The sequence below is a fragment of the Schistocerca serialis genome, chromosome 3 (assembly GCF_023864345.2).
Source record: "Schistocerca serialis cubense isolate TAMUIC-IGC-003099 chromosome 3, iqSchSeri2.2, whole genome shotgun sequence".
Taxonomy (NCBI): Eukaryota; Metazoa; Arthropoda; class Insecta; order Orthoptera; family Acrididae; genus Schistocerca; species Schistocerca serialis.
In genome coordinates this window covers 48,845,398-48,870,049 of record NC_064640.1, presented here as the reverse complement: position 1 = coordinate 48,870,049, position 24,652 = coordinate 48,845,398, and the positions used below count along the sequence as shown (strand labels likewise).

At 42.5% G+C, this 24,652-nt stretch overlaps 1 protein-coding gene and 1 non-coding gene across 2 annotated transcripts in view; one reads left to right on the top strand and one right to left on the bottom strand.

The window, feature by feature from the left end:
* Positions 1-24,652, top strand: part of LOC126470674 (uncharacterized) — a 1,002,968-nt gene that overhangs the window by 385,148 nt on the left and 593,168 nt on the right. The window lies entirely within an intron of this gene.
* Positions 5,007-5,081, bottom strand: Trnas-cga (transfer RNA serine (anticodon CGA)). Its single transcript has one exon. It is a non-coding gene; the product is annotated as a tRNA-Ser (tRNA).

Here is a 24,652-nt window from a genome sequence, read left to right as displayed (position 1 = left end):
ACATAAAATAAGCAACAGTATACATTAAATGTGTTCTGGCTCGGAAATGACTCGGAATAGGGCATATGGCCACATGTAGATTTTTGCTTCAAATTATCGTTACTGTCGTACCCCTGAATATCGTCCATTCCTCCTGGAACACTCTGCACACACCACTAACAGTAACGGTCGTATAAAACTTCCTTGCGGTACCACCGAATCTACTTCTGAATGTTACCATGTCGCTCGGTTGATAACGACCTACTGTATTCTGTGCTTAGGCTATTTCGTGAGTTCGTATTTGCTTCACGATACGTAAATATGGAACTGTATCGAATGCGTTAGGAAGGTGGGATATATGAATTGAGTCTGGGCACCGTGATATACTGCTTCCTACAACTGAAGGACGAAAAGAATGATGCACGTGTCTTAAGATCGCGTTTGTTTCTCTTGTGCGGAAGAAACGTGTTTCACAATTGGACCAGGGATTTACGTCAACAATATAGGCCCACACATATGTGTATAGAGGGTCGTTCAATAAGTAATGTCCCACTTTTTTTTCTCGGAACACATTTATTGTTAAAAGTCAGAATTTGGTGACAATATACATCAACATGTCTTCAGAGAGATGGTTCAGATGGCTCTGAGCACTATGGGACTTAACATCTGTGGTCATCAATCCCCTAGAACTTAGAACTACTTAAACCTAACTAACCTAAGGACATCACACACGTCCATGCCCGAGGCAGGATTCGAACCTGCGACCGTAGTGGTCACGCGGTTCCAGACTGAAGCGCCTAGAACCGCACAGCCACACCGGCCGGCAACAACATGTCTTGTCCATGAACTATTTTTCTACGTAATCTCCAACACGTTCTATGGTCGTACGCCGACGTTGTGGAAGAGCATGTATTCCCTGCTCATAAAAATTCTTGTCCTGTACACGTCGCCATATTTTCACTACATGACTCACGATCTCGTCATCTTCAAATTCCCCGTAGAGAATCTTTAAGCGGCCCAAAGAGATGGAAGTCCGAGGGTGCTAGGTCTGGACTGTAGGATGGATGAGGCAATGATGTACAACCCAATTTGGCATATGTTCTTGGGTTCTCAGACTTGTGTGTGGGCGTGCATTATCGTGTTGGAACAAGATTTCCGCTGGATTCTTGTCCGATCGAACACGGCGGAAACTGTTCTTGGGTTTATTCAGAGCCTTCAAGTATGCCTCTGAATTGATGGTTGACCCCCTTGGCGTCACACCCACGAGAATGACGCCATTACAATCCCAGAAGACTGTCACCATGACTTTTCCGGCATTTCTTCTTTTGTGGTGAATGAGGATGATGCCACTCCATGGACTGCCTTTCTGCTACCGGCGCAAAGTGGTGCACCCAGATTTCATCCCCCGTAACAATCCGTGACAGAAAGGCCTCTCCGTCGGTCTCAAAACGCTCCAACAATTCGGATGAAATGGTTTTTCTTTGAATCTTGCGGTCCGCTGTGAACATTCGTGGAACTCATCGTGAGCACGTCTTTGAATATCTGAGAGTCTCGATCATTGCAGACGCGCTTCCAGTGCTGACCGACAACTGTAGAACCAATTGTCGAGTTTTGATGTGCTCAGATGGTTCAAATGGCTCTAAGCACTATGGGACTTAACATCTGAGGTCATCAGTCCCCACTTGAGATGTGCCGGACGGCACGAATAATGGCATCCGCACGATTCAGCATGTCCGCAGCAGTGGCTGTGACAGAACGTCCCGGGCGTGGCTGATTATGGAGCTCTGTTTCTGCATTTCCTGCGGCTGTAACTCTTTTTACCCATCGCCCAACTGTACTCCCATCAAACGCAGGACCACTATACACTGCACCCAAACGTTTATGGATGTTCACTACGGTTTCTTTCTCTGCACACACGAATTCAATAACAGCACCCCGCTTGTAACGTGAGTCGTATGTAGACGCCATTTTGACATTGTACTATGGCTCTGCTATCAGCTAGAACTGTTCGAAACTTCACCGGTGCACAGAACAAACATCAAATGTGAAGCACCAACAAGGACGTCTGTCTATGTATATTAACGGCTTTAAAAAAAAATATGTTGCATTTCTCATTAAACGACCCTCATATGTATCTTTCCGACGACCCTTCTTGGAAGTGGGAATGGACTGCGCTCTTTGACAATAGCATGTAGCGCTTTGTTGCTCCGGCGAACTTCGGTAACTCGTGATAGAAACTGAACACGTTTTACAGCATAGCTGTACTTTTATAGAGTCCAATGCCTTTCTCTGTTGAGAGATTTTACTCGGTTTTCGATTCGCGATCGCTTATCTCAATGCTTGTCATTACGGTCTCCGTGCCGTGTCTGAAAGCAGGAACATTGTCTTCCATGGCGAAACAATTTTAAAAGGCCAGTTTTAGTATTTCGGCTTTCTCTGTCATTTCCATTCCACGGGGCGTTTAAACATTGAGTGACTCTGTAGACTATTTCGAAACGTTTAGGTAAGACAAAAACTTCTTAAGACTTTCTGACAGATCGGTAGGCAATATTTTATTTTAAAATTAGTCGAATACTTCTAGCATTGTCCTCGTTATGCCCATTTTGGCTTTGTTTGACTTCGTTTTGTCAACAGGATTTTCTCTTCGCTCAAGGCTATAATAAAGATCCTTTTGGTTTCGTAGCAACTTTCAGATACAGGTACTGAAGCACTGTGTATCTTTCACAACTCTGCTCAGCACTTAGCTCTCTAAAGTGTACTGTAGAGTACTTTTGAACTTTATCCATTAACAACTTCATGTCTTGGTCCCTAGATATGAATGATTTTCTTTTAATTTTGTAATTTGTACAATATAATGTAAATATTGCTGCAAGTGGATTAATGAATAATTTGCTCAATATGTATTTCACATCAAGGGTTGTATCAGGAACTACTTTGAAGTTAAGTGGGGAGACTTATATTCAGTTCAGTTGCGAGCGACATTTTCCTCTCTGATAATGGAGAGGAATCATCAGAATTGAAATTCCCCACCCGTTGCTTTCCCCATACTGAAAATGTCATAACTGCTGTTTGGCTATATATTATCACACTGTTGAACCATCAACGTCCTCTAGATCTGCAAAACATTGTTTCATTTCAACGTTTCAAAGTGATGACGTCTATCCTGGTCGTCAGTTAAATGAATAAAGAGAAGACTGTGAAGATCTACCAAAGTCCGTATGAATTGGTCGATGACCTGTGGATGGTGAAGAAACCGAAAGTGAACAGTTCCATATGACTTAGTTTTCTGACTGAATGAACGCTCTCTGGGTGCTTAGAATGACAGGTTTCATGCTGGAAATCAACGGGAAGTCACGTATGAGGTCTCGTATTAGTCTCTGCACTGCAACTGTGAGACTTAACATCTGAGTTCATCAGTCCCCTAGAACTTAGAAATCGGTTATAATTGCAAGATTCGGATTTAAATGTTTCTTGTGAGGTTGCAAATTGGCCGAGATATTTGTCATGAGTTGTGAAGTGTATGTATGTATAGTGCAATTTTCTCGAATGGTACAATGTATCGAACAACGTAGTAGTCATTTCACTGAGCCTTTAAGTAAGATGGTTGGAGGGCCTGCCCATAATGCTCCAAACGTACTTTATTTGAGGAGAGAGCCGGCAACCGTGCTGGCGAAGATAGGGTTTGGCAAGTGCGAAGACAAGCAATGAAAACTCTCGCAGTGTCGGGCGAGCATTATTTTGCTGAAATGTAGCCGGTCGTGGTGGACGAGCGGTTCTAGGCTCTTCAGTCTGGAACCGCGTGACCGCTACGGTCGCAGGTTCGAATCCTGCCTCCTGCCTCGGGCATGGATGTGTGTGATGTCCTTAGGTTAGTTAGGTTTAAGTAGTTCTAAGTTCTAGGGGACTGATGAACTCAGATGTTAAGTCTCACAGTGCTCAGAGCCATATGAACCATTTTTTTTTTTCTGCTGAAATGTACGCCCGGGATGGATTGCAATGAAGGACAACAAAACGGGACGTAGAATACTGTCGATGTACAGCTGTCCTGTAAGTGTGCCGTATCACCAGGAATGATAGCCTGGGGTGCCATTTCTTTTCACAGCAGTATCCCTTCGGTTGTCGAGAACGTTGCCAGCGTTATGGGAAGCACCCTCCTACAAGCTCGGGATTTTGACGATCGAACGCGACCATTGGACAGAATTTGACACGATACAGCCCACCTCAGGAAACCGTCCAACAACTCTATCAATGCCGAGGCGAATAACTTCTTGGATAAGGGCCAAAGGTGGACCAGCGCGTGATTGACTTACACAGTATGTCAAGCTCTGTCTCTTGAAGAAATTATCGAATTTTTCTGAAATTGTAACCATTCGTCCGTGTGTACGTGTACGTCACATCTGCTGATTTCCGTCGCATCTCGGCTACTTCTTCGTGCTGCGTCCTTATTTTTATTTTTTAAAGAGAACATAATGTTCAGAGAAAATAATGTATATTATTAAATTTTGAGAAAATTCGCAAAATGTAATATTTGTGCCCAGTAGAATTTAATTTTTTTCTTTCACATATTTTGGTGACACTGAAGTTCCCATTTAGTGCAGATTTTTGGTACCAAACATGATACTTATCAGTGACGACGAATATAATATGCAGAACATTAGGTCAGTTGGTAATTCGCTTGTGAATACTTAAACTCTACAATAATGTTGACGTTTTATGGAGTGTGTGAAATGTTAAGTTAACTCTTAATTCGTTGATGAATAGTTAAAAATAAAGATATTAATCATAATTACTGTCTCGTTTTGGCTCCGACCTGACAAACTTTGCACTCGGAACATGAAAAACCAAACCTGTAAACATCGTTATTAGACTCCATATGCACTGGCTGCTCTCGCTGATAGTCGAGTCATTTCTTAGATTCCTCAGCAGTTCGAGCTCTGAGACTCAGCCCGTTCTCATGACGGCACGTTTGTCGACTTATGGGTGCAAACAACATCCTGTCATGAAACTTCCTGACAGATTAAAACTGTGTGCCGGACCGAGATTCGAACTCGGGACCTTTGCCTTTCGCGGGCAAGCGCTCTACCGACTGAGCTACCCAAGCACGACTCACGCCCCGTCCTCACAGCTTTAATTCCGCCAGTACCTCGTCTCCTACCTTCCAAACTTCACAGAAGCTCGCAGGAGAGCTTCTGTGAAGTTTGGAAGGTAGGAGACGAGGTACTGGCGGAATTAAAGCTGTGAGGACGGGGCGTGAGTCGTGCTTGGGTAGCTCAGTCGGTAGAGCGCTTGCCCGCGAAAGGCAAAGGTCCCGAGTTCGAGTCTCGGTCCGGCACACAGTTTTAATCTGCCATGAAGTTTCAAATCAGCGCACACTCCGCTGTAGAGTGAAAATTTCATTCTAGAAACATCCCCCAGGCTGTGGCTAAGCCATGTCTCCGCGATATCCTTTCTTCCAGGAGTGCTAGTTCTGCAAGGTTCGCAGGAGAGCTTCTGTGAAGCTTGGAAGGTAGGAGACGAGGTACTGGCGGAATTAAAGCTGTGAGGACGGGGCATGAGTCGTACTCAGTGGGTAGAGCGCTTGCCCGCGAAAGGCAAAGGTCCCGAGTTCGAGTCTCGGTCCGGCACACAGTTTTAATCTGCCATGAAGTTTCATATCAGCGCACACTCCGCTGTAGAGTGAAAATTTCATTCTAGAAACATCCCCCAGGCTGTGGCTAAGCCATGTCTCCGCAATATCCTTTCTTCCAGGAGTGCTAGTTCTGCAAGGTTCGCAGGAGGGCTTCTGTGAAGCTTGGAAGGTAGGAGACGAGGTACTGGCGGAATTAAAGCTGTGAGGACGGGGCATGAGTCGTACTCAGTCGGTAGAGCGCTTGCCCGCGAAAGGCAAAGGTCCCGAGTTCGAGTCTCGGTCCGGCACACAGTTTTAATCTGTCATGAAGTTTCATATCAGCGCACACCCCGCTGTAGAGTGAAAATTTCATTCTAGAAACATACTGTCAGTTTAGAGGCGGGTAAACTGGGCTCGTAAAACGTTCCAAATTACGCATGCATCTAACCATAGAACATTAGCCACGTGCGACTAGGACTCGCTCTCTGAGGGTTCTGTACAAACTTAAGTATGAATTCAGGCTGTTGATCCATCCCGGGAATCGGGAATCTCGACGATATTTGCCTGGCAAGATATCGCTCCTCAGAATTCCAAGGCTTTCGAGAATGTTTTAAGTCGGATAACAAATGACAACAGAAATATTTTTTCGTGTGATGTAATTAAAAACGAACAATTTTCGAATTTTTTCCTTTACTTGTACTGCGAAACCTTTCTTCTTGGAAAATTTCATGATTCTAGCCCAACTGGAAGCACCCTGAAGGTGCGAGTATCAAGTATGCGACATAAATGGCTGTATCTTTTTATTTCCTTTACTAAGTAGTTTACATTTATTACATCGCCAATGAACCATATACCTTAGCATGTGACGTAAATTTTAGCTTTATACGCCTACCCGTTCCTGAGAAAATGGGGCCTAAACAGACGGAGGGACAGACAGACATACAGATAACAAATGACAAAATAATTGATTTTCGTGTGATATAATTACAAATTAACAATATTCAGATTTTCCGTTTACTTGTACTGTGAAACAGTGCTTAATGCTAAATTTTGTGATTGTAGGTCAACGGGAAGTATCCTACGGGTTTTGATGGGTGAGTTTGTGGATATCAACATATGTGAATAAATGGCCGTATCTGTTAATTACATTGACTATAGTATATGACATAAATTTCAACTTGAAACATCTACCCGATGCTGAGAAAGAGGGGTTTTAACAGACGGACGGCCAGACAGATAGTCTTAAACAGATGACAAAACAGTTTCTTCGTGTGACTTAATTAGAGATTCACAATTGTCGGATTTTTCCTTTGCTTATACTACGAAACCTTTCTTCTTGGTAAATTTCATCGTTTTTGGGCACTGTGATGTACCCCAGTAGGTTTTGATGAGCGAGATTGTGAATATCTCAATATGTGAAGTACGGTCTCGTAAACTGACATACGGTCGATAGAGCGGTATGCTGACCACATGCCCCTCCATATCCGCATCCAGTGACGCCTGTGGGGGAGGATGACATGGCGGCTGGTCGGTGAAGTTGGGCTTTCGTGGCTTGTTCGGGCGGAGTTTTTATATGTGACGTAAATGGGAGTATCTTTTGATTTCATTAACTCAGATGCTTCAATTTTTTACATCACACAGGGACCGTAGACTATACTATGAGACACAAATTTCAACTTGATGCGTCTGCCCGTTCTTGAGGTAAAAGGTTTTTAGCAGTCGGACAGACAAACAGGCAGACAACAAAGTGACCCTGAAAGGGTTCCGTTTGTACCTACTGAGGTAAAGAACCCAAAAGATTACAAAGGTTCAGAGTAGACAAAAAATTGTAATGGAAAAACGTGAAAATATATCGCCATCAGAACTTGCACTGGTAGAAGTGAAGCTGTAAGGGCGAGCCTTGAATCGCTCCTGAATAGCTGAGTTCCGCAAAATGCAAGCTCCTGGATTCTAGTCCCGGTCCGGTTGAAGCTTAAAACACAGTAGTGCTCCAGGAAGAGCACGTCTACTGACAACATTGCAAATCTGTTAACCACCATCGTTGATAGCAGTAATCACAAGTATGCAGTGGCAACCATAATAAACATCACCGAAATTTCTGATGGGGCCTAGTGGCTGTTCTTGTATACTATTATGAAGCGGAAGGTAGTCTAACACGTAATGAAATAAGAAATAAGCGAAAGATCCCTTCAATGATCTCTACGTGTTACTATCTCAGGGACTTAGTGACCGAGCCACTGTTGAAAGCGATGAAGAAAATGCAGTGATCACTGGCACCGTTTCATACATGGACGATACCTCATAGCATTTACGGGTACTAAAGCTCTTTTAACATACCTTTGGCCATCATCCGTAAATCGTGTTAATGTAACAAATTTAATTTTTCGTGTAACGATCCCCGTTATCTACGGGACGGGAGGACTTTTAGTGGTAGTCGAACGGTTTACAAGTTCAGAAACGGCTTGGGGATTAATAACTACTCTGAAATAACTGCGAAATAACTGGCAAAGTAATTACTAACAGGCAAGTACTAAAAATAAGGACGACAAACGCGTGATAACTCCTGTGTAACAGTACTGTCGAGGGAATAAGAGTACAAGGTACGCTACTGGGGGTCAGGGAGTGCTCAAAAATAGATCACCCGACTCCTTCGAAGGCGATATTTCACATGCTAACTAAACGTGTTCCAACTATCTTTGTAGATTCAGTAATATTAGGAACGATAGACGCAGTTTTCAAGAAAATAGAACTTTCCAACATGCAGCTACGCAGTTTCTAGATCGAAGGCACAGTTTAAGAGGTCGTAGTTCGTATGGTGTTAAACGTGGCGAAGAAGAGTATGTTATGCTGGATAGATTATCACACGCATATTCCAAATAAGACGCGATAACGTTTTAATTTTCCGAAGGGGCTAGAACTTGCAATTCAATGACGACTAACAGTACTGCTGTACTGAAGATCCAATTAAAGGTGCACGAGCACAAGAAAGAAGGCTATCCTACAGTATTCGCTGGTGGATTTGAAGAATTATGTCCTCAGGATGTATTCAAAGCATCAACTCCTGAGTTCCTGCAGAATACCAACTGTTTTAGTTGGGAGCACAATATAGGAGCTGAATACATAGAAAGTGTGATAACATCAGAGAACGGGAATAACTCAAGTAACCGAGCTCTGAAGTAAAAGACAATGAGAGGACAACAATCAAGTCCGACAGATGGCACTCTATGAGCCAAGTAATGAGCAACATGAACACTGGTGAGGAAAAGAACCAGTATAAAATAGATCACGACTTCAGTGTCCGATCCTAGTGCCAGTCATACTGAACCACTTCGGATGTAGCGTCATGGACTGCCATTGACGGACGGCCCATTACGCTGAGCTAGTAGTTTTATAAAAGCAGCACGAGTAATTTCGTCTGCTTTCATGATAACAGTTCCCTGTTGCTGTTACTATTTTGTCTTTCCCACTCCCCCACTAAAATGGCTCTGAGCACTACGGGACTTAACTTCTAAGGTCATCAGTCCCCTAGAAATTATAACTACATAAACATAACTAACCTAAGGACATCACACACATCCATGCCTGAGGCAGCATTCGAACCTGCGACCGTAGCGGTCGCGCGGTTCCAGACTGTAGCGACTAGAACCTCTCGACCACCCCGGCCGGCGCACTCCCCCATTCTCATATCTTTTGTTTAGTTTTCCGCTGTATTTCTCCTCTTCTACATAACCTTTCTTTGTGTCTTAGTAATACATAGTTATGTACTATGATCTGGTTTTTGGACGTGGAGTTATAATGTTAACTATCGATGTGATAACGGTACGTTTTATTCGTGTTTCATGCGAGCCCTCAGTTTCCTATAAACAACCCAATGTAAAGAATTGTTATAGGCTAATTAAAGTCCATTAACTTTCAATCCATACTCCATCTGCATGGAACTAACAGCAGCTTGCATGCTCCATTTTCTCGAGAGCGCTGACAGAAGGGACTTCAAGGTCGTCCAAGACAGACAGCACTTCGGATGGAGAAAGACGCAACGCTCTATCTCTGCGCAAAGAAAAGCCTCTGCAGACGTTTCGGAGCGACTATCTCAGAAGCAGCAGTGACTGATAGGGCGTTACGTGCGACTTACATGAACTGAGTGAAATTTACTTTCCCTCCTCCTATATTAAGTCTGACCGAATGCACTGAAATCTGTCCCATGCATACTGTTTTGAACAGTGCATAATAACGGTCTCCCAGTGATGCTTACATGTTTTGCCAGTTTGTTTTGTAACAATAAAAACAGATACATCCATTGTTTCATCCAGCTCTAATTCTTACGAAGGATGTTCGGTAAACGAAGATTCGATCGTAATAAACAGATTTTATACGACTAGTCTGGTGTATCTAACACGGTCCTCGAGAGGGGACAGATTTTGTCACACGAAGATGAAGCTCGCCTGCTTTCGCAAGCAATATGCCGTATTGGCAGAGCTGTACTATAGGAAGCCAATATCCGTGGAATTTACGGTGTGGGCCAAGGAGCAGATGTAGCGGAATGGAGTGCGATGATCCTCGCCTTGGCGATTGGAGGAGGCCGTGACGCGGCAGTATCGCGACGAAAGTGGGGCCGGGCGCGCATTGTCACGAGGCGGCATTTCGCCTGATGGCTGGCGCGCGCATGACCGGCATACGCGCTGTTTCCATATCAGTGCCGGGCCGACACGGGCAGTACGTCCGCCCACTTATTTCAGTTACATGTGGCTGCGCGGACTCGCTGCAACTCGAACGCGCTTGCTTAGCCAACTCGGATCTACTTAAAACAGCAGTCTTCTTTCTGAAATCTGACACCGATTCCACCTACTTTAAGGAGAAGTATTTCTTTGTGTGCCATACCGATCTCTCTATAAAAAAAATAGCAACTGCTTAAACCGAACTGTTCGGTGCCTAACTAAATTCTCCTTCTTTTCTCAATCTGTTTCCATTCATAATATGCTTTCTTTTTCGTGGATGCGGAGAGGCTTTCTTGCTGTTACGCTGTTATGCAACCCACTGTCTTGCATTCATATAATGAGGTTAACTACTCATCACCTTATGTATTTGATTCTTTTGTGTTCTCTTTTAATACAGTCAACATTCTTCCAGTTAGTTTTAAAGATATTTCTTAAAAATTATGATTTTTCTCTGTAGGCAGTTTTCTTTTTACTTGAAATAAACACTTAATATCATTATTAGTGCTTCGTTAATTTCGCTTTATCAAGCCACAACACACCAAAAATGTCTTATTTTTACGGCACGTTATAATTTCAAGGCAACTACAGAAGTTACAGGAACAACTATCACATGTCTGAAGTTCATATGTAAAATGTGTAATCGATATGCAGGTTTTACTATCGCATCAGAATATGTTACACCTTAAATTAGGACTAGAGTTGTATAACTACATTAGTCTACGGTACACTTCCGTAAGCATGCGTAGACTACGGAAGTTTTCCTAGTAGCTCCAATTATGATCGTAGCCGTGCTACTTGTACGTTAGTGTGTTGCATACCTATCGGGCGTTACCTCTTTTCGAACCCCTTTGTTGGCGTATGCGATCATTGTCTTACGAGGTTCACCTAGAAACCGGAAACTATGAAATGTCTAGAAAATGCTTGAGGATATGTAAAGGAACTGTAACCCACGGAACATTTTTGATCTCCATCGTTACCCTGCTGCCTGCTATTTAATAATAAACAATATTTATAGCAAAGGTGAAATGGTCAGTGTCTAAGTCATGTATTATTGGAAAAGTGTTGATTTGTAACTTGAAACAGAGGGATGTTGTAGTGAAAATAAAAATCAAACAATGCAGATTTGTCATATAGCACTAGAAAACGGAATTTCCTCAAAAAATGGAAAAATTTAAAAAACGCAAAATGAAAACATATCGAACATCGCTTCAGTACTTTATCCAGCGTATATAAAACGTATTTCTGTTATTCATAAACAACTTTCGCTCTTACCAATAAAAGCAGGAGACTCTTGCCTTTGATTATAATGAAGAACATTCTGTTGGCAACCAAATAACAACATTAATTACATAGACTTTTTTTATATTTGTGCATGTAAACTGTACTTGCATCAACGGCAATTGCTTTGGTTACATATAACCGCGTAAGTTACGGGATCAGAAAATTATTATTATTTATAAAATGAAATACATATTTTGTAAGAATATATTATATGCAAAGGACTTACACTGAACGATTTGCGGCTCTAGTTAAGTACAAAACAAACAAACAAAAAACAAAGAGAAATCGCCGGCTCCCAGATTGTCTCAAACATTCATTTATGTTTCTTTCCCTACCAATGCGACCAATACTACCAGTAATCCTACTGTTTCCTGCGTCATTTATGTGCCGTACCAAAACTGTCGAATCGTAATTTTGGTAGAGTGAAACATTAATTAGGGCAGATTAACTCTCGAACTGGGAAAATACGTGGTACAGTCAACGTATTATAATATTAAAAGGACACGATTATCTGAACGCGATAACCGTTCAATGGAACCCAGTGAGATGGCGAAATGGCATGACACTGAAACCCAGTCCGCAAAGACAGTGGTTCAAATACCCGTCCAGCCAACCTTATTTATAGTCTCCTTGATTTTCATAAACCGATTATAGCAAACGTCGGGATGGCTCCCTTTGAAAAGAACTCGGCCGATTTCCTTCTCCAATTAGAGCTTGTGCTCCACTCCTAATGATCTCGACGTCGACGGGATATGAAATGCTAAATTTCCTTCCTGCCCTTCGTTCTGTGTATTTCAGAGTGTAATTCCAAGAATAAATGAGAAACGTATTGATTGTGCAGAGGCAGTCAACAGCCAAAGGCATCTCTCTAGTCACTTGTTGACTACAATTTACCTTAGCTCTGAATGATAAGCAAAGGCAAAATATTCGATTAATCCTTCGATACTGCTTCAGTGAAAAAGACGTGATTCCATTTCCTCCTTACAATAGTTGCACGGCCTCAAAAATGGCACCTATAGATGTGAGCGACTGCCGAATGGAAAAATGCCACTGGGCGTAGTGAGCTGTCTGTTGCATCTTATTTTGAATGTGCGAATGAACTGGTCTCTATTCATCGCAGATCTGTGGACCAAATGAGCCTTTACTGTGATTGGAAACCAGCAACGATCGTACCAGTTTTTAGCGACGAAGATTTTCAGATCTTTACACCTAGATAATTTTCATCATTCTACTGAAGACTTCTGTATTCATTTGCACATTTGGAAATCGAGCAGCTTCTCCCTACGAATGAAAATAGTTTCCACGAAAAACGATCGTGGGAAACTCTGTCCGATCTGTTTGTTCATGAGATACAGAACACTTTAGGCAGCATATCCCAAGTTCATCCCTCACGTCCTACGTTCGGGAAAGACTTCTTTGCGTACTGTCCGTCTGGCAAGTAAACTACGAACTAAGGGAATATCGATCTAAGTGTCCGTAGTACTGAATTGGTTTTAGCCAACATGATGTACTATGTTGTTTTCTGTTAGGTATCATTCTTAGAAACAACGGTGTCATAGGACGTGACTCATGGTCTGCATAGAGTTAAAATACTTGCAGATTAGCAACGCTTGGATCAAATACTAGAGACTAGTCGTCAATGAAAGCAGATGAAAAGTAAGGCTTGTAACTACCGAAAATGAAAGGACAGAAGAGTAGGGTTTAAGAACACAAGCTCGGATACGGCAAGGTAATGGGTCATGGCTTTTCCATTCCTTCATTTACTTCAGTATACCAACGGAAACCACGGGAAACCTAAATCTATAAGGGCGAACTGGGTTTCAACCCCACGCCCCTCGGATGCGAGTTGCGTGCCTTGAGTAATGTTCGACATGGCTCTGAATAGCCGAAAAGCCCAGACATTCTTTGACTGTAGCACCAGTCATCAATCACTCATATTAATTACATCCGTCAAAATCACTCAGAACCGATATACGGTACAGAAATCCAGTTGTGGGATGGTAATGCCAGAATCGGATATAGAAAGGGATCCTAAGAAAGTGACGGTACAGGTCGCTCATAAAACTTTTTTGTCAGCCATTCTTGAGTTTTTTCGGTACTCTGTGAGCATAAAGTAACTGAGTTTACGGAAGAGACGAAGCATATTCTAAGAAAAAACTGCACGATGCCTCGCGGGTTTGTTTAATTAGTGCGAGAGCGTGACAGAATGTTCAACAAACTTAAACTTTAACGGTGTGCATAATCACTGAAAAACTTGCTGTTAAAATTTTTGGAAGAGTAATGAAACATTACCTCCTGCCTTAAACATTGGGCGTAATGGTGGTGGCGGTAAAAGTAAAGAAACTTACGCCGTGAGCGACTGGTACAAGAAGGGGCCAGAATGGTGAAGATATACTTTATGCACTCTAACACGGACAGTTCAGAAGCAGTTGAGGATGTGTAGAGACGAGCTTATTTGCTATTGGGTCCTCCGGTCTAGAGCGAGCAGCGGCCAGGGGCCAGTTGCGGCCGCCTTAATCTCTGCCAGCGCGATTTCTCTTCATTACACGCGATATCATTGTGAGCGCCGCTCCACCTCCGGGGACCGCGCGCAAAACGCTCCACGTCTTCATTTCTTCTTTCCTCAATTTACGGCGCGTTAGCGCTTCATGTATCTCCGTCGAGGTCGCGCACATAACGCGAGGCAAGTGGCCGAGATATTTAAACCCTCGAGTGTTACGCCGTAATACGCCTAGTGCACATTTACGAGCTCAAAAAAAATTCCGTAGTCGGGAACTTGGACTCTGCAAGCATACCGAGAAACGCTTAAGAAGGAATTTCTCAAAATTACGTACATGCAACATTGTGTTAAAATCTGCTTAAAAGTATGAAATATTTAATGTCTCTATTTTGTAGCAAATCAGTACTTCTTTGTTTTGAAAATCAATGTATCCGGCTTTTATTTCTATTTAATTTGTCCGTCAAACTGTATATCGCTGAGGTTACAAGATGAGGTTGGTTGGTTGTGAGGATTAAAGGGACCAGACTGCGACGGTCATCGGTCCTACAAGATGAGGCATCTGGGCACTGTACTTTTAAGTGAGTTATTAAATTATTAGACTCGATCTTACATGTCCCAGTTGTCATTCGTTTTTATTTATTTATTTACTCGTCAAGTTCCGTAGGACCAAATTGAGGAGCAAATCTCCAAGGTCATGGAACGTGTCAGTATATGAAATTACAACATAAACGTAATAACAGATAAAAATAAATGTTCATGAACCTTAAAAAAGTCAGTCCATAAGTTTAAGTAAACGCTGTCAGCAATACAATAAAAATCAGCTTAATTTTTCAAGGAACTCCTCGACAGAATGGAAGGAGTGACCCATGAAGAAACTCTTCAGTTTTGATTTGAAAGCGCGTGGATTACTGCTAAGATATTTGAATTCGAGTGGCAACTTATTGAAAATGGATGCCTCAGTATACTGCACACCGTTTTGCACAAGAGTTAAGGAAGTCCGATCCAAATGAAGGTTTGATTTCAGCCGAATATTAGCCGAGTGAAAGCTGCTTATTCTTGGGAATAAACTAATATTGGTAACAAGAAACGACAATAAGGAGTATACGTACTGAGAGGACAATGTCAAAATTCCCAGACTCGTGAACAGAGGTCGACAAGAGGTTCGTGAACCAACACCACGGATTGGCCGAACCGCCCGTTACTGAGCCAAAAATATCCTTTTAGAATGAGAAGAGTTACCCCAAAATATAATACCATACGACAACAACGAATGAAAATAAGCAAAGTAGACTAATTTTCGTGTCGATCACTCACTTCTGATACCGTTCGAATAGTAAAAATGGCAGTATTAAGTCTTTGAACAAGATCCTGAACGCGGGCTTTCCACGATAGCTTACTATCTATCTGAACACCTACAAATTTGAACTGTTCAGTTTCACTGATCATTTGTCCATTCTGTGAAATTAAAACGTCGGGTTTTGTTGAATTTTGTGTTAGAAACTGTAAAAACTGAGGCTTACTGTTATTTAACGTTAGTTTACTTTCTACAAGCCATGAACTGAGGTCATGTGCTGCACTATTTGAAATCGAGCCAATGTTGCACACAACATCCTTTACTACCAAGCTAGCGTCATCGGCAAACAGAAATATTTTGGAGTTACCCATAATACTAGAGGGCGTATCATTTATATAAATAAGGAACAGGAGTGGCCCCAACACTGATCCCTGGAGCAACCCCCACTTGACAGTACCCCACTCAGACCCCACATCACAGCCGTTATCAACCTTGTGAATAATGACCTTTTGCTGCCTGTTGTTAAAGTAAGAGGTGAACCAATTGTGAGCTACTCCCCGTATTCCGTAATGGTCCAACTTCTGGAGCAATATTTTGTGATCAACACACTCAAATGCCTTAGATAAATAAAAAAAAAAATGCCAAGCGTTCGAAACCTTTTGTTTAACCCATCCAGTACCTCACAGAGAAAAGAGAATATAGCATTTTCAGTTGTTAAACGACTTCTAAAGCCGAACTGTACATTTGATAGCAAATCGTGTGATATAAAATGATCAATTATCCTTACATACATAGCCTTTTCAATAGCTTTTGTAAATACTGATGGCATAGAAATAGGTCTAAAATTATCTACATTATCCCTTTCTCCCCTTTTATAAAGCGGCTTTACTACTGAGTACTTTAATCAATCAGGAAACTGACCTTTCCGAAAAGAAAAATTACAAATATGGCTAAATACAGGGCTAACATGTGCAGCCCAGTACTTTAATATTCTGCTAGACACTCCATCATAACCATGAGAGTCCATAGCCTTCAGTGATTTAATTATTGACTCAATATCTCTCTTGTCTGTATCACAGAGGACTATTTCAGACATCAATTTCGGAAAGGCATTTGCCAAGAAAGTTATATGATTTCCTGTAGAAACTTAATTTTTATCTAATTCACCAGCAATGCTCAGAAAATGATTGTTAAATACTGTACATATATCTGATTTATCAGTAACAGAAATATTTTTACTGCGAACTAACTTTATATCGTCGACCTTGTGCTGCTGACCAGACACTACTGTGGTGTCACCGCCAGACACCACACTTGCTAGGTGGTAGCTTTAAATCGGCCGCGGTCCATTAGTACATGTCGGACCCGCGTGTCGCCACTGTGTGATCGCAGACCGAGAGCCACCACAAGGCAGGTCTCGAGATACGGACGAGCACTCGCCCCAGTTGTACGGACGACGTAGCTAGCGACTATACTGACGAAGCCTCGCTCCTTTGCCGAGCAGATAGTTAGAATAGCCTTCAGCTAAGTCAATGGCTACGACCTAGCAAGGCGCCATTAGTAACATTGCATGTATCTAAAGAGTCTCACTTGTATCGCCACAATCTCCAGATGTACCAAAAGGATGGATTAAAGTTAAGTATTCGACAAGCTACGTACTTTTCTTTATAACCTTCATTACGTATCCTGTTTCAGACCTCACGCACCCGGCTTTAGCTTAGCGCGTACCTTTCGGCTTCCTCTCATTGTGTCTAGGCTGTTTTGCCTAGACACAACAACTTCCTTCACAACTGACCGTATGGTTTCAATTTTATCCTGTGAATTAGCTATTCTATTTGCATACCACATACGAAAACACTGTCATTTGTGAAGTACATGCAGACAGAATCACTACTGCTTCATACCTGCATTATTAGGATATCAGATAACCGTCGTTATAGTTTAGACTTTTGCAGCTAATGCAGTTATCTCTTCATAATTTACAGTTCGCTGAACAGAAAACTGAATAACCACCAACGACCACGAATAAACAAACTTAGCGGTGTTCTAAGAATGGAAACACATCAAAGACAGGCGGTTGTTAAAAAGGGAGTGAAGTAATGTTGTAGCCTATCCCTCGTGTTATTGAATCTCTACATATACCAAGCAGTAAAAGAAACTTAGTAGAACGTTAGAAAAAGTCTTAAGCTTCATGGAGAAGAAATAAAAGTTTTGCGATTTGCCGTTGACGTTGTTATTCAGAGACGGCAAAGGACATGAGTTATCAATTGAAGAGAGCAGATAGTTTCTAGGAAATGGTAATAACATGAAGATGTAGCATATGAGTCAAAGAGTGTAGTGAAGAAATGTATAGCATCACATTTCAAAAGCTTCTACTCCAATTTTGTGTGAACTGTTTATCGTCCACGTTTCGCTTCCACACATAGCTGCACTGTAGACAAATACCATCAGAAAAGAGTTTCGACCACTTGAATTCATATTAGAAGGTAACAAATTTCGCTGTTACAGATCACATTTCTTGCATCGTGGAGGTATGAACCGTCTATGCAAACTAAATGAAGGCAATTTGTTTGTTGCCATACGCGTTTTGCTTCATTTATTTGGGAAGCATCATCAGTGGCGATTTCCAAAGCTGTTAACACATGTGTGTGTTCCTGGAGACGTATTTTTTGTTCGTCTTCCTTCAGCTGGCCTATTTCTGGCATTGTTTCATACACACTTGTCACACCGCATGTTTCACTTTCTTGCTACTGCAGTCTGCATTTTATATACCCTCTACTTCTGCCACCTTCAGTTATTTTGTTGCACTTTCAGCAAAACCCATCGACTACTTTAGTGTCTCATTTGCTAATTAATTACCTTAACACAATGTGATTTAATTTGACTACATTCTATTACCCTTATTTTAATTTTGTTAATGTTTATTTTTCAAACGCTTTGCAAGACACTATCCATTCTATTGAGCTGTTCTTGCAAGTCCTTTTCTGTCTTTGACAGAATAAAATGACATTGGCAGGTCTTAAAATTTTTATTTCTTCTCCGTGCACTTAAATTCCCTACCAAATTTCTTCTTACTTTCATTCACAGCTTGCTCAGTGTACAGAGAGAATAATATTGGGTATGGGTCTGAAGCGTGCCTCACTTCCTTCTTAACTACCGCTTCCCTGTCATGTCCTTCAACACTTAAAAATACAATCTGGTTTCTGCTCAAACTGTAAATAACTTTTCACTCCCTGTATTTTATCACTACTGCCTTCAGACTTTTAGAGAATACAGCCCAGTCAACATTGTCAAAAGCGATCTCGAAATCTACAAAAGCTGTAAGCGCCGGTTTATCTTTGCTTAACCTATCTTCTGAGATAGGTCGTAGGGTCAGTATTGCCTCGCGTATTCCTACATTTCTCCAGAAGCCAAACTAATCTTCCGAAAAGTCGGCTTCTGTAAGGTTTTTCATTCATTTGTAAATATTCCGTGTCAGTATTTTGGATTCACCACTTATTGAACTGACGAATGGTTAGCATTCACATCTGTTATCACCTGCCTTCTTTGAAATTGGAATTATTACATTCATTCTGAAGTCTGAGGGTATTTCGCCTGTCTCATATAACTTCCATTTTTATCGTGGCTAGCTTTCCCAAGGATCTCAGACATTCCGAGATATAGTCTTGTTTCCACGTAGGTCTTTCAGTCGTGTGTGAAGTTCTCACAGTGTAATATGAACGTTATTTTAATCCACGGTGAAAATCCTATTAAGCTTTATGCAGGTATGTTGCGCTGTGTCTGTCTGTCGACTGCATCACGTTGCGCTTTTCAACTCTGCTCTCACAGTTAAAACGTACAGAAGCTTAGAACAATACAATCTCCCACCAAGTGTGAAGTGCGTTCTGTCATTCGATTTCTTCGTGCTGAGGGGTACGCCTATTTTTCATGTAGCTCTCGTAACGTAGCTTTCATGCATGACAGCAAAGATTGACAATGGTGCATAAACTCTGAAAAAGGTCATACCTACCTTCTTGATTCAGGCGGTCAGTGGTCTCGTTCAGTAAGCGGATCAGGTGATTAGAGAAAATCGTCTGCAATGGGTAATTCAAACCGAGTGACGAAGAATGTTGTCTACAGACGTTTTCCTCATTCACGACAACACTCATGCACTGCAACAAAGATGCTCCTGTAGCGTTTTCGATGGGAAGTGTTGGATCTCCCACCATACTTGGCTCTCTCTGATTTTCATCTCCTTGCTCACATGAACAGCTGCCTATGAGGACAGCATTTGGCGCAAACAACCATGGGTCGTTGAACACTCCGGGGAGCTCCCTTTCCAAAAGAGTCTCACAAGCATTAAGGAAAGCCTCAGAACTCTCAATTTGTGGAAAAAAGAGGCAGCTGCCTTGTATTACGAGGGTGTTGGAAAGTTGGTACAATGCTACGAGGCAACGGCCTTGACGCAGTGGTTACACCGGTTCCCGTGAGATCATCGAAGTTAAGCGCTGTCGGGCGTGGCCGACACTTGGATGGGTGACAATCCAGGCCGCCATGCGCTGTTGCCATTTTTCGGGGTGCACTCAGCCTCGTGATGCCAATTGAGGAGCTACTCGACCGAATAATAGCGGCTTCGTTCAAGAATACCATCATAACGACCGAGAGAGCGGTGTGCTGACCCCAAGCCTCCCTATCAGCATCCTCCCCTGAGGATGACACGGCGGTCGGATGGTCCCGGTAGGCCACTCGTGGCCTGAAGACGGAGTGATTTACAATGCTACGACAAACATCTAAGCCCACGTTATTTCCCATCTCACTTTCCTACCTCTTCTCTTTCTTTAATAGTGTCCTCAAGTTTGTTTCCCTGATATGGACCCACTATATATTCCTTCCCCCATTAAGCTTTCCCTACTTTGCTTGAAACTGATTTGTTATCTGAGCTCTTGATATTTATGCAGCTACTTCTCTTTCCTCGAATGTCTGACACGTGTTGTTAATATCGCATCTCACGAAAGCCCTGGAGTGGTGTAATAGAAGGCAGGACCCAGAGAATATGTACCCAGGTAAACCCTCTGGAACTTCTTAAAGACTTCCACGAGCACCCATACATTGGCGTCCATGTACAATCATGCATATTCCCCTAAATCAGAGATACTGTAATCCTGCCTCCTCCCCACCTGATCTACGAGGATTCCGCATCCGTTATGGCAGTGCCTGTTATTTTACTGGTGATTGCGGTAAGGCCGACAACATGGTTTTGTGGAGTGTCTCGACCAAATCCAGGTATTCGTATGGAAAGACCGCTTTCTTCGTTACAAATTAAAACTTTGCATCATTAGGATATTTGGCACTGGTGATATGCATATCCTCCTGGCACATCCTCTCAGCAAATTTCTGAAGAGACTTGTGCATGAAACGTAGCAAACGAAGCCTTATTTTAGCATGATTCTCTTGTAAAACGAAATGTACTTATCAAAGATAGCTGGAATTACACTTATCTTACTACCCTTCAAACCGAAATCCCCCAAGTGCTCAACGAGAAAGTGACCATCATACATATTACGGAATAAGACGGGTATGTGACTTAGCAGTTGGCATTTAAAGTTGCGCGAGTTACGGCATGTGATGCAATCTTCCCCATTCAACGAAAATAGTCTGTACGTGGAGTTTCTGCATTTCTATCCAGTGGCAGCCCGCAAGTATGACAGTCAACAGTCTGCTCATACAAGGCATCATTCTCCTGTGGGACGGTCACGGCAATGTGGTTATGATAAAACTCATCTATATCGAACGCGAGTTTTTCGATCTCAGAAAGCAGCCATCTCACAAGATTACCCTTTACGTATGATTGGAATTTGTTGTGGTTGGAGTCACACGAGCACACAGCTGGATATGCAGCCGCATACGGAACATGCCGCTCTGTGAAGGTAGTGTGAGAGGCAGCAGGGTTACCTTCACCACACCACAGGAGCTAAGAGGCACTCCGATTTGGCATACATGATGAAGGAACGTCGCTCCTATGGGTGGGCATTCTTAAACTTTACTCAGCTGCAAGGAAACAAGGGGAACATGTTTTGATCCACACATAGTGCTGCTTCTCATCCTAAGAAAATAGCAACAAATCTGCATATTAGGTCCACTGAAAGTCTCATTTTCGAAAGCAGAGGGGCCCAACTGCTTAACCCTTGATTTCTTTGTTCTACACAGTGTACTGATGGTTACTTTCTTCTTACAACTTGCTGTCATCAACATCTTGGGTCTTTATGTGAACTACACCAATGCAGGTTCTACGTCTAGAATTATGGTAGGTGCTGGAGTCTTACGAGGAATAAGTTGCCTTTGAAGTTGTAATATCCACAGACATTACATGTTGCTATGTGTCTGTACATACTGTGTATTTTGGCTTCTTTGTATTGCAAGCCAGAAGCGACCATGCAAAGAAAAGTTCATCTTTCTCAGCAGTACTCTGGATATCAATGCATGCTTTTTTAGTGGCAATACTTTTCGGAAGATGGAATTAACTGCAGTCCCCATTAAGTGACTCAAAAACATGTTAATATAAACTGAGATGACTTACATGGCTGAGTGCCTTACTTGACTGTCTTTCCTCCGTCTCAGAAAAATGCCCAGTAAGCTCTTGGTAAAAGTTTCGAAGCACTCTATGAGTGCCTCGCCCCACGGCATCACACTATTAGCCCCCAAATCTGGATCATGCTCTTTCCCTTAACAGCCCTCTTTTGGGGGTATGGAAGTTCACAGTACATTAGGGAAATACCTTACACTCAATGACCGGATACCATGGCTCGATGAAGACTCCGGAGAGCTCCCTTTTCAAAACAAGCTTTTCACAAGCATTAAGGAAAGCCTCAGGATTCTCAATAGCCTCCAATAGTGTGATCAATGTGAGCTTGTGAGATCCTGTACCTAAAAGCACCGGCAACCACAGAACACTCCACCACAGCCATGTCATTTACCTGATGATCGATAACAGAGTGCGTTGTAGGGCTGCTGGTGCTAGGCCGATGGTGATGTCTTGGTGATGTCCAGTGGCAACGATTTCGAGATGTCCTAGGGCGTGGATAGCGTGGCTGCATTGACAAACGAGCTGGTGTCATCAACCCCTACCACATTTATGATGACAGACTGGGTTGTGTTGGTGTTTGGGGGCATGGTAAAACATCGCCAACGAAGCAGCCCGCGGTGACGAACGCAACCCTGAATCTGCTCACTCCCATTAAATCTTCAACGAAAAAAATATTGATAAGCATCAGTCGTGAATAAGAGATATACTTGTATGTCTCTAATATCTTATAGATTTTTTTTTCTTTCTTTTAAAATGAGTGGCATCCGAATAAGTTCAAGACACGGAGAGTGTGAATGCATTGGCAGAAGGGCTGGCATCATCAGCCCACACTATGCTGATGATGACAGATCGAACTGTGGTGGTGTTTGCAGTCAGACAAACATATATCTGATAGATCAGGCTGGGGCTCGTCGGCCGCGGTGGTCTAGCGGTTCTAGGCGCGCAGTCCGGAACCGCGCGACTGCTACGGTCGTAGGTTCGAATCCTGCCTCGGGCATGGATGTGTGTGGTGTCCTTAGGTTAGTTAGGTTTAAGTAGTTCTAAGTTCTAGGGGATTGATGACCACAGATTTTAAGTCCCATATGCTCAGAGCCATCAGGCTGGGGCGACGAATGCATCATCATTGTGTCAGGTCATAGATTTGTTGTTGCAGGCGCAAACCTGATACCACACACATTCATCACATCTGCAACAGCAACAGAAAAAGGAGAAGAAGAAGAGGAAGGAGAAATTAATTGTTAAATTACAGTTATAATGAACAGAAACAAATATGGAAAAAGGTCTTTAAAACATACTTGCAGGATCAAGACATCCAAACCGAGGACGCTTATTAACCTTGATGAACCAGCATCACAAACTTTTCCGTTGTACTACTCCATTCCTGCTGATACTGTCGGTGTTGTTGATGTCGCTGTTAGCAGGTCTTAGACCGGAATGACTTCTCGTGCCGAGACTCATCGTATTTACAGCCAAAAACTACATTGCTTTGTTTATTTCAGAGAACAGGAATCGAGTATGCTCATCTCAAGTCAGGTAGTATTTAGGTGGGATGGCACCAGCTCACGGCTGTCCGTAGGTGATACTATCTTACCCCACTTACACTGGTGTTCTTAAATATAGGATTATAATAAATGCATGTGCACACAATGGCCCCTCATAAGCGCGGCGGTGAAATGGTTAACAACGCTCACAGGCCATTTGAAACAAATAGACAGTTTGTTATATGCAGGGTGGTCCACTGATCGTGACCGGGCCAAATATCTCACGAAATAAGCGTCAAACGAAAAAACTACAAAGAACGAAACTTGTCTAGCTTGAAGGGGGAAACCAGATGGCGTTATGGTTGGCTCGCTAGATGGCGCTTTAATAGGTCAAACGGATATCATCTGCGTGTTTTTAAATACGAACCCCCATTTTATTACATACTCGTGTAGTACGTAAAGAAATATGAATGTTTTAGTTGGATTACTTTTTTTGGCTGGTGACGGATAGCACTGTAATAGTCACAAACTTATGGCTCACAATTTTAGACGAACAGTTGGTAACAGGTAGGTTTTTTAAATTAAAATACAGAACATAGGTACGTTTGAACATTGTATTTCGGTTGTTCCAATGTGATACATGTACCTTTGTGAACTTATCATTTCTGAGAACGCATGCTGTTATAGCGTGATTACCTGTAAATACCACATTAATGCAATAAACGCTCAAAATGATGTCCGCCAACCTCAATGCATTTCGCAATACGTGTAACGACATTCCTCTCAACAGCGAGTAGTTCGCCTTCCGTAATGTTCGCACATGCATTGGATATGCGCTGACGCATGTTGTCAGGCGTTGTCGGTGGATCACGATAGCAAATATCCTTCAACTTCCCCCACAGAAAGAAATTCGGGGACGTCAGATCCGGTGAACGTGCGGGCCATGGTATGGTGCTTCGACGACCAATCCACTTGTCATGAAATAAGCTATTCAATACCGCTTCAACCGCACGCGAGCTATGTGCCAGACATCCGTCATGTTGGAAGTACGTCGCCATTCTGTCATGCAGTGAAACATCTTGTAGTACCATCGGTAGAACATTACGTAGGAAATCAGCATACATTGCACCATTTAGATTGCCATCGATAAAATGGGGGGCAATTATCCTTCCTCCCATAATGCCGCACCATACATTAACCCGCCAAGGTCGCTGATGTTCCACTTGTCGCAG